Source organism: Perca flavescens, chromosome 4, assembly GCF_004354835.1.
Source record: "Perca flavescens isolate YP-PL-M2 chromosome 4, PFLA_1.0, whole genome shotgun sequence".
Taxonomy (NCBI): Eukaryota; Metazoa; Chordata; class Actinopteri; order Perciformes; family Percidae; genus Perca; species Perca flavescens.
In genome coordinates, this window is record NC_041334.1 from 40,418,897 (window position 1) to 40,428,347 (window position 9,451).

The following is a 9,451-nucleotide window of genomic DNA, read 5'->3' on the forward strand; positions in this document are numbered from 1 at the left end:
TGAAATATTTTTTTTTTTTTTACTTTAGGACCACTGACACAAGGCAGGCAAAGCAAATATATATATATATATATATATATATATATATATATATATATATATTTTTTTTTTAAATGTAAAGAGTTGTATAGTGTTTAAAATGAAGAGGACATAATGTGCAGAATATTGATCAAGGAATGTGCAAATGTTCACAATATAAATATATACAAGTAAACTCAAAGAGAGTTGTAGAGTAGAATATAATAAATATAATAAAATAAAATAAGAAAAACATTCGAGGAAAACCACTCGTCTGTAAAAATGTAATGACGAACCTGACAGACACAGTAACTAAATCATAAGCCTGAGAAAACCACCTCCAGAGGTCTGACTGGACTGTAGTAATATGTTTAGCACTAACGCATCAGGACTCTGGCTGCTGCTATAAGAGTGTTATGAGACGATTAAACAGATTTATCTATATAGACAAAATCATCCAAACTTCCTGTGGACTTGTTTATGCATGCTGGCTTAGCGCACATCGTCGTGGAATGGTTGCCTCTAGTAATATAGGCAACAAGTTTGAGCAGATTTAACGTGGCCGGACATCCGTGGCTGTTTACAAGCTGTTTGGCTCTTTAACATTTTAGTGACGGCCAGCAGCAGACTCAGGATGAAAGCCAGGATGACATGAAGAAGTTTGAAATGCACAGAGGAAGATTCTTACTAGAGTATTACTGTAAAGATTTGACATCCTATCAAAGTAACAGTGTCCTTCCCATCTTTCTAAATGTTTCAGAATTGCTTTTTTGATTTGATTTGAAATGATCAACTTCAATAGCCTTAATGGAATTAGCTGAAGATTTCAATTGACAACAAGAAGTATGCAGTAGTATATATATATATATATATATATATATATATATACTACTATATATATATATAACTATATATATAATGTAGATCTATTTATATTTTCTGTAATATGATATTGTAAAGTAGGGGCAGGACTATATAAGCTTTATGCTTATGCCTGCTCCTTCTTGAACCTATCCTTTTTACATACATACACACACACACACACACACACACACACACACACACACACACACACACACACACACACATACACACATACTTACATATACACACACACATACTTACATACACACACTCACACACACACACACACACACACACACATACAGACACACACACACGTCCTTCAGGGTAACCGGCCCACCTGTTTGCACCACTATACTGCCACCACGTGACTGAGAGTGGGTACTGCGGTAGTGGAGGTTGGTCATGGTCCCTTCATTTCATCTGTGTTGGCTGTTTGTGTGTTCATTTGTTCCTTTAACTTGTCTACGTTATGTACAGTACTACTCCATTTACTGCACTGTGACTCAATTTCTGACATAGTTGGTGTTTTTTGTGAAGTTTAAACTGACAGTTCATGTAAACTAATAATAATAATAATAATAATAATAATAATAATAATAATAATAATAAGCAATAAGGGGGGCAGTGGATCAGCTATTCAGGAGGGAAATGGCTCTTGGAAAAAAGCTATTGAGGTGGCGTGAGGTCCTTGTCCTCATCGCCCTGTACCTTTTTCCTGAGTGAAGCAGCCTAAAAATGTCACTTGCTGGATGGGACCAAGGGGGTAAGCTTCGCTTCAGAACTCGAACCTCCGATGGCGCCATTTTGTTGCTACACAGGTATCACCTCCTGTTAGCATTCCACTGACCGCCATTTTTTTTTACGTCACTTTGACAGAGAATAACTTTACATCTGAAGCGTTTAAAGACTCTATTTGTCTGTTGTTTATTTCTAAAGAAACACGACAATGTATAAAAGGCTCCATTACCTTGTAGCTCACGTTATGGCTCCGTAGCAGACGCTTTTATAACAATAGGCTAACGATTGGGTCATAACCACGAGACTTACTGTCACACAGTAGAGGAATTACCGTATAGTACAGGAGAAGCTCACAGGCAGTTTGGACTTCCATTAGCTGTTTAGGTTTAATTACTAATGTTAACTAGCATGTTAGTGATCAGTAATTACTAATGTTAACTAGCATGTTAGTGATCAGTAATTACTAATGTTAACTAGCATGTTAGTGATCAGTAATTACTAATGTTAACTAGCATGTTAGTGATCAGTAATTACTAATGTTAACTAGCATGTTAGTGATCAGTAATTAGCCTGTGTCTATGTTATCTCCTTACATATACCTACACTCTCCGTCTCTGTAAGATTGGGAATGATTGAGATTTCTCTCTCACAGCTACCAGAAGACTTCACACTTTCAGACAGGTTGCTCACGTCACATCTACGTTGTCTCTGTCAGTTGGAGGCTGCTCAGTAACGCTCAGCTAGTATCCTTCACTGTTCTCCATCCAGAGACACGGGGTCTGTTGGTCCATTATATATACAGTCTATGGATGGGACTGACTTCCTGGCCTCCCTCTTCCTGACTCTGGCCTCATACAGGTCACTGATCGACAGCTGCCTGTGTCCAGTCAGCCTCTCTGCTGCAGTCTGTTCTTCACCTGGGCCGATGCTGAGGCGAACCATTGGCAAGGCAGCTTTATTTGTAGAGCACATTTCAGCAACAGGGCAATTCAAAGTGCTTTACATAAAACATTAAAGAGCAGTTAGAAAACGATTAAAAAACAGATTAAAACATTAAAAGACAAGAATAAAATTGACAGTGCAGTATAAGAATTTAAAGAACTGAGAGATAAAATACGTGAATAAAAGTTACAGTGCAGTAGCCTATTAGAAATTAAATTTTAAAGAGCAGTTATCGAGTGTCATACAGTGTCATCAATGCAACTTCAGTATAACAAATGAACAGTTATTTAAAGAAAGGCCACATCAAAAAGAAAGGTTTTTAGCTTTGATTTAAAAGAACTGAGAGTTGCTGTGGACCTGCAGTAATGGATGTTGACAGAAGGCTTTCATATCACTCGCTGTATTTATCTGGTGGCTGTATTGTGTCTTTGCTAATAAAGATTACCATGCATAGATTCATCTGAGAGAATTAAGGGGTGCAATAATTCACATTCAAAGGATTACGGAGCGTGGGTGAGAAAGCACAGATCAGGGTAGGTCTACTGTTAGGGTTTTTAAAGGATATGATGGATAAGGATTTAATAGGATGGAAATGGTTTTAATTTATTTTTTAATTTTTGTTTGGTTTCTGAATGGAATTAGGCTACGTTCAGACTGCAGGCCAAAGTGGCCCAAATGTTTTTGGGGTCAAGTGACCAGGTCAGGCTTCTTCAGAAGTAGTGTGAACACTCAAATCTAGCCCAGATCTGATTTTTTCAGATCAGATTCAGGCCACTTCCACATGTGGTCCTGAATCCAACCCAGATCTAATTTTTTTCAATGCGACCGCAGTGTGAACAGCCAAGGCGGATTTGATGCGACTTTTACCTCAAAAACCCTCGCTGCGCCCTCTCTCCCCGCGGGGAGGGGCGGGCCCCCCAGCTTCCTGTGCGGCTGTTAACCGGGGCGGACTGTCCTCAACGTTACCCAACCGCGCGTCGCATTGCCAGGGCGGGGATCGGCTCGCGTAAAAAGGTGGTGTTGGCAACCCCCGACCCGCCTGTAAACACGGACCAAGGACTTTAACTCGCTCGCAAGTCGGGGTCGCCCCGTGGTGCAATGAAAGTGAAAGCCGGTGTTCTGTCGATCTATGCTACCTATCGAGATGTGCTACTTAGCGGTTCTGCGCATGCGCACGACCCACAAGCGTGGTCTGATTCCCCGCCCATAAATCTATGCAACCTTGCGGTCGGACATACGGCCGATACTGTGGTTAATAGAGTAATATCTAATGAATAATTTATTCATTGTACCTTTTGATAGGGTATATTTGTCTATCAGAATACGCTACCACTGAAATATTCAATAAATATAATTTAATAGAATATCAAAATATGCTCCTTATCTCTTGAGAGTGCACATGGAGTGAGTAGTGGTGCAATATATAATGATTCTGTTGGGGGAGCATTATTTGATAGGGTATATTTGTCTATCAGAATATGCTACCACTGAAATATTCAATAAAGATATAATGGTGTATCAAAATATTCTCAAATAAACATAAGATGTCAATACTGTTAGAGTTATATACCTCTATGGGATTCAGCCTGCCTGCACATTTGGAAATATGCAGGCAAATATATCACATAAGGAAGCACATTTCGATAGGGCAGCGCGACTCGATAGACTCTACTATCGATTTACGCTATGGTAGCATTTTTCGACAAGGCAGCATAGATCGTCAGAACACCGGCGTGCGCCGGCTGAGGTGGGATCCCGGTCCCTCGGGGTCGGGCGTACCACCGGCCCGAGTCGCCGCACCGCCGCGGGGGTGGAGCGTGTGCGAGGGCGAAGCCAGAGTGGTGGAGGCCCGTAGCGGTCCTGACGTGTCACACAGACCTCTTTAGTGAAGCTGCAGCCATAACCCCGCAAATTTGTCTCTCTTTCTCTTCAGTCTTCTCCTCCTCAGCACCTGCGCATGGCTGCCATTACACAAACATTTTAATACAAAATAAAAAAATAAAAGCTGAATAATAAATAAAAATGCTGACTTCCTCCATAACCTCCCTAACTTTAGCGCAACAGCGTGCTGCGTCTGATGTCATTGTTATTGTTCTTTTGCGCATGCGGGTCAGTTCAAAACCGCAAACAGTTCACACTGGAATCTGATATATACTGTCTATAGATATAGGCCACATTTTAAAAGGTAATGTGAACAGCCAAACAAAAAATCAGATCTGAGCAAAAATCAGGCATTAAGACTTGCGGTGTGAACGTAGCCTTAGATCGCAGGTCCACACTCCGGAGCAGAATGAGGCGCTAATACACCAATTATGGAGTTATATTAGTATCTTTATTCAAGAGCGCATTCTTTCAATTTGAGAGCATTTTTCACTGATATTACGTTCAGATTTTGTAATAATTTCCCTCAAAACCTTGCTCTCACACTCAAATGGTCATGCTCGCGCTTGGATTTGCTCTGCTTGTGCTCAAACTTTGTGCTCGGACTCAGATATGTTGTTCTGTGGACAGATTTCCTGCTCTCAGCTTTGAACCTTCTCCTCGCACTCAGCCTGATTCTGCGCGCTTGCAAATCTGCTGCTCTCGGATCTCTCCTGCGCACTTGGATTTTTCTGTGTTACAACACTATCAAAATTCCACAACCAATAGAATGCCAGGTGTAGTGTTGACCAATGAAATGATCCCTGCCCCGTTGAGGGTGCGTTCGTTTTATGTGAGAACATCCGTTGCGGCCGGCTCCTATGTAACCATGGGTCTGTAACCCAAGTTTATTTAACCCCGCCGTCCATCGCTTTATTATTAGTATATGTCAATAATGTGCACAGAATGGTCGACGCTCTTTCACCTGCACCCATCAGGAAACGGGAGAAAGCTTTGAAGTGGGACATATCAAGTTACGTAGCTACACAACAATAAGGGTGAGTAACATAAATTAAGCACATAGCATATGGCGCTAGCCTAGCTTGATGTCTGTAAACAAATAGCTTTTCTTTAAATCAGTAGTTTAGCTAGCTAGATTGAACGACATATGACGGACAGTATGTGTGTATTTACAACTGGTATTTAATGACCCCACTTTGTAATTTGTCCTTGTTTGGTTAACCATGTTCCTGGGGATTTGGCTAATTTCAGACATGTTAGAGGCAATTGTAAAACCTAAACTGTAATATAACTGAAAAACAAAAGAAACTGGATTGTTTGTATCAGTTTTTACATCACTGTTGCATGTTTTTCAGATGTTCTAAATTCTTATAACATTATATATATATCTGTATAGAAAGTTGTAAGTACAATTCCACTCCTATAATAAAACACTATTTAAAATAGCAGTTATTTATTTTTACCCTTATGAAATCAATACAAAGCAAATTGAACAGAAAAAAAAAAACAAGTATTTAGTTTCAGTTTCCCTTCTTCCAGGTGGGGCTGAAGTACCCCTGTTGAGCTGCACCGTGTGCATGGACCAGTGTTGTACAACCACACTACTGTGTTGTTCCAGTCAGTACATTACTCCAAACGGCAAATCCCATTGGTTCCCCCTGTACTCACCTGTGTGCAGAGGGCAGGCATTAGTGGCACAAACCAAGTACGTTGGCAAGTCTGATAATAATTTAATTGTAAAATCTGTTACATACACTTATCATTTCTTTCTTGCTTAAATTCACAGGGTGCAGAACAAGGCCCAGGAGAGACAATTACTGTGATGTCCACACATCCAAAGCAGAGAAGAGAAGGTAAGATAGTAATGATGTTAAAGAAAGCTTATAAGAATACCTTATGTGTTGATGTCTATGAATTTGTTTTAAATAGGAGCACATTATACAAAGACAACAGTGGAGAGTTGCTGGATCGGTCTGTCCTCAAAGTGCCAGAGATCTACAAGGACTTCACCCGTTTCTGCACCATCACCTGCATAATCCAAGTGATAAAAGAGAGAACAAACTATTTTGTTCTCTACTTACATGAATAGGTGCCTGTAATGTCTGCACACATAAACAATCAATTAATAAATGTTAAGTATCACTGATATTTCTTAAATCATTGTGGTTTTTCAGAACAATAAGATTATTAAAGCCATGTTCATACTTGCAACAAATTAGGCAACAAAACCCTTATCAAGGCAAATAGGTTTTTCATTTTCTGTAATCTAAATCTAAAAACAGTATAATTAAATTTACCAAAGTGGACACTTGCAGGTTGTTAAACAGCTTTAATTTACCTTGTCAAAACAATAAGTAATTCATAACCAACTGCACAATATTTGACACAAAACCTAAAAAGCGTATGGTTCATACTCCTGTGAAGCAGTGCACTTTGCCTGTAGGATTTACTGTAGCAGGAACATTGATATTGGCAAACTGATGACCAAGGTACAGGTGAGTTTGTGAGCAGGGTTATGATATGAACTAAAATAAAGATAAGATAAGCCTAGTGTTCACAAGAGGGATAATTCAGGTATTGCAACACAAGTTATAGAATAATTGAATTAAATAGGAGGTATATATAACCAGTAGAAAATAAATTAACTAAACAAGAGCAATTAAGGCAAAGTTATGAGGTAGTAGCAAGCTAAAGTGACGTATAATCAATAGCAGTGAGTCACATCAACAGTGTACACCAGAATAATATATACTGTGATTAAGTAATGATACTTAGTGTTGTCTGTAGACTACTAATATAACAAAACAGAAAAATAATATAGTGTACGATGCAGTATGGAGAACAACCGAGTCCCATATGACCCCAAGAGACTTTAATTGCAGCTGTTGATGATGTTGCAGATGGTTGTAGTCTGTAGCCAGTCATACAGTAGGTAGATCTGGAGCAGCAGGGTGACTTCTAGCTTTCATGGGCTGGTGATAAGACTCTGCTGCTATGATGCAGCATTGGTCGAGCCCTTCATTCTCAACTGGAAGAAAAGAAAAGAAAATGCTTGTTTTTTCTGTTCAGTTTGCTTTGTATTCATTAAAAAAAACTGCTATTTAAGGAGCAAATTATTCTAGATCTGTTTTTATTATAGTGATAACATTGTACTTAACATTACAACGTTTTATACAGACTGATATGAATCCATCATTTTCAAACTAATGTTATATGAAGAAATGAAGACTAAATTCTGATGAACAACACACAGCAGTGATGCAAAAACGAACACAAACAATCCAGTTTCTGGTGTTCTTTCAGTTATATTACAGTTTAGGTTTTACTATTGGCTCTAACATTAAATTAGCAAAATCTCCAGGAACATGGTTAACCAAACGAGGAAAAATACACATACTGTCGGTCATATGTTGTTCAATCTAGCTAAACTATGAAGAAAATCTATTTGTTTACGGACATCAAGCTAGGCTGTATGTTAGCATGTCTGAAATTAGCCAAATCCCCAGGAACATGGTTAACCAAACGAGGACAAATTACAAAGTGGGGTCATTAAATACCAGTTGTAAATACACACATACTGTCCGTCATATGTCGTTCAATCTAGCTAGCTAAACTACTGATTTAAAGAAAAGCTATTTGTTTACGGACATCAAGCTAGGCTAGCGCCATATGCTATGTGCTTAATTTATGTTACTCACCCTCATAGTTGTGTAGCTACGTAACTTGATATGTCCCACTTCAAAGCTTTCTCCCGTTTCCTGATGGGTGCAGGTGAAAGACCGTCGACCATTCTGTGCACATTATTGACATATACTAATAATAAAGCGATGGACGGCGGGGTTAAATAAACTTGGGTTACAGACCCATGGTTACATAGGAGCCGGCCGCAACGGATGTTCTCACATAAAACGAACGCACCCTCAACGGGGCAGGGATCATTTCATTGGTCAACACTACACCTGGCATTCTATTGGTTGTGGAATTTTGATAGTGTTGTAACACAGAAAAATCCAAGTGCGCAGGAGAGATCCGAGAGCAGCAGATTTGCAAGCGCGCAGAATCAGGCTGAGTGCGAGGAGAAGGTTCAAAGCTGAGAGCAGGAAATCTGTCCACAGAACAACATATCTGAGTCCGTATGGAGCTAAATCAGGGCCAAATGTTTTGTTCATTTGAAAAAAATATATATAGTTGAAAAAATAAAGCTTGAAATTGAAAATTTAAGTTTTGGTCAAAACTTGGAAAAAATAAAACCATGTATTTGAACTAAAAATAAGTGTACCAATTTTTCTTTCAGTTTGAATAAAATATAGATTCAATTCTGGAATTATTTTGAATAAATTATAAATTTTCATTTTTCACTTTTATATTTGTTTTCAGTTCCACATTTCATGTTTTCAGATTCAAAAGTTATTTTTTTTACGGCTTCAAATCTTTTTTTTTACGGCTTCAAATCTTTTTTTTTCGGTTTCAGATCTGTTTTTCACTTTCAGATATTTTTTTTTCGGTTTGAGACTTTTGGCCCTAATTTGGCGTGGGGGCGTGGCTTCAACTCAGAGGGGCGTGGCATTATGAGTGACAGCCTATCAAAGAAGGCAGAAGACTCCTCTGTCATGTTGACTTCAGGAAATGGTGTTACTGTGAGAACTATGACTGAATGCTTTCTATCCACTATATACATGTGATTTTTACTTAAACTGATGCCAGTGACAAAGTTCCATTTAAAAAAATGTTTTGGACAACAAATGGTACCAATTACACTATAAGAGCAATAAACTGTGCCAGATTGTGCAGTTCAGCAGGAACAATGACTTCTCCCACTTCCATGTATGACTTATAGCACCACAGTATTCACTGGCACCAGCCCACAGGTAGGACATGTGAAAGATATTAGCCTTTGTGAATAGATACTTTGCGACGTTATCCCCTCAGTGGCATTTTTTTTGTGATTAACACATAAAAGGAAAATAGGTGGACAGCTGGACAAAGCTGGCAATCAAGCATCGCT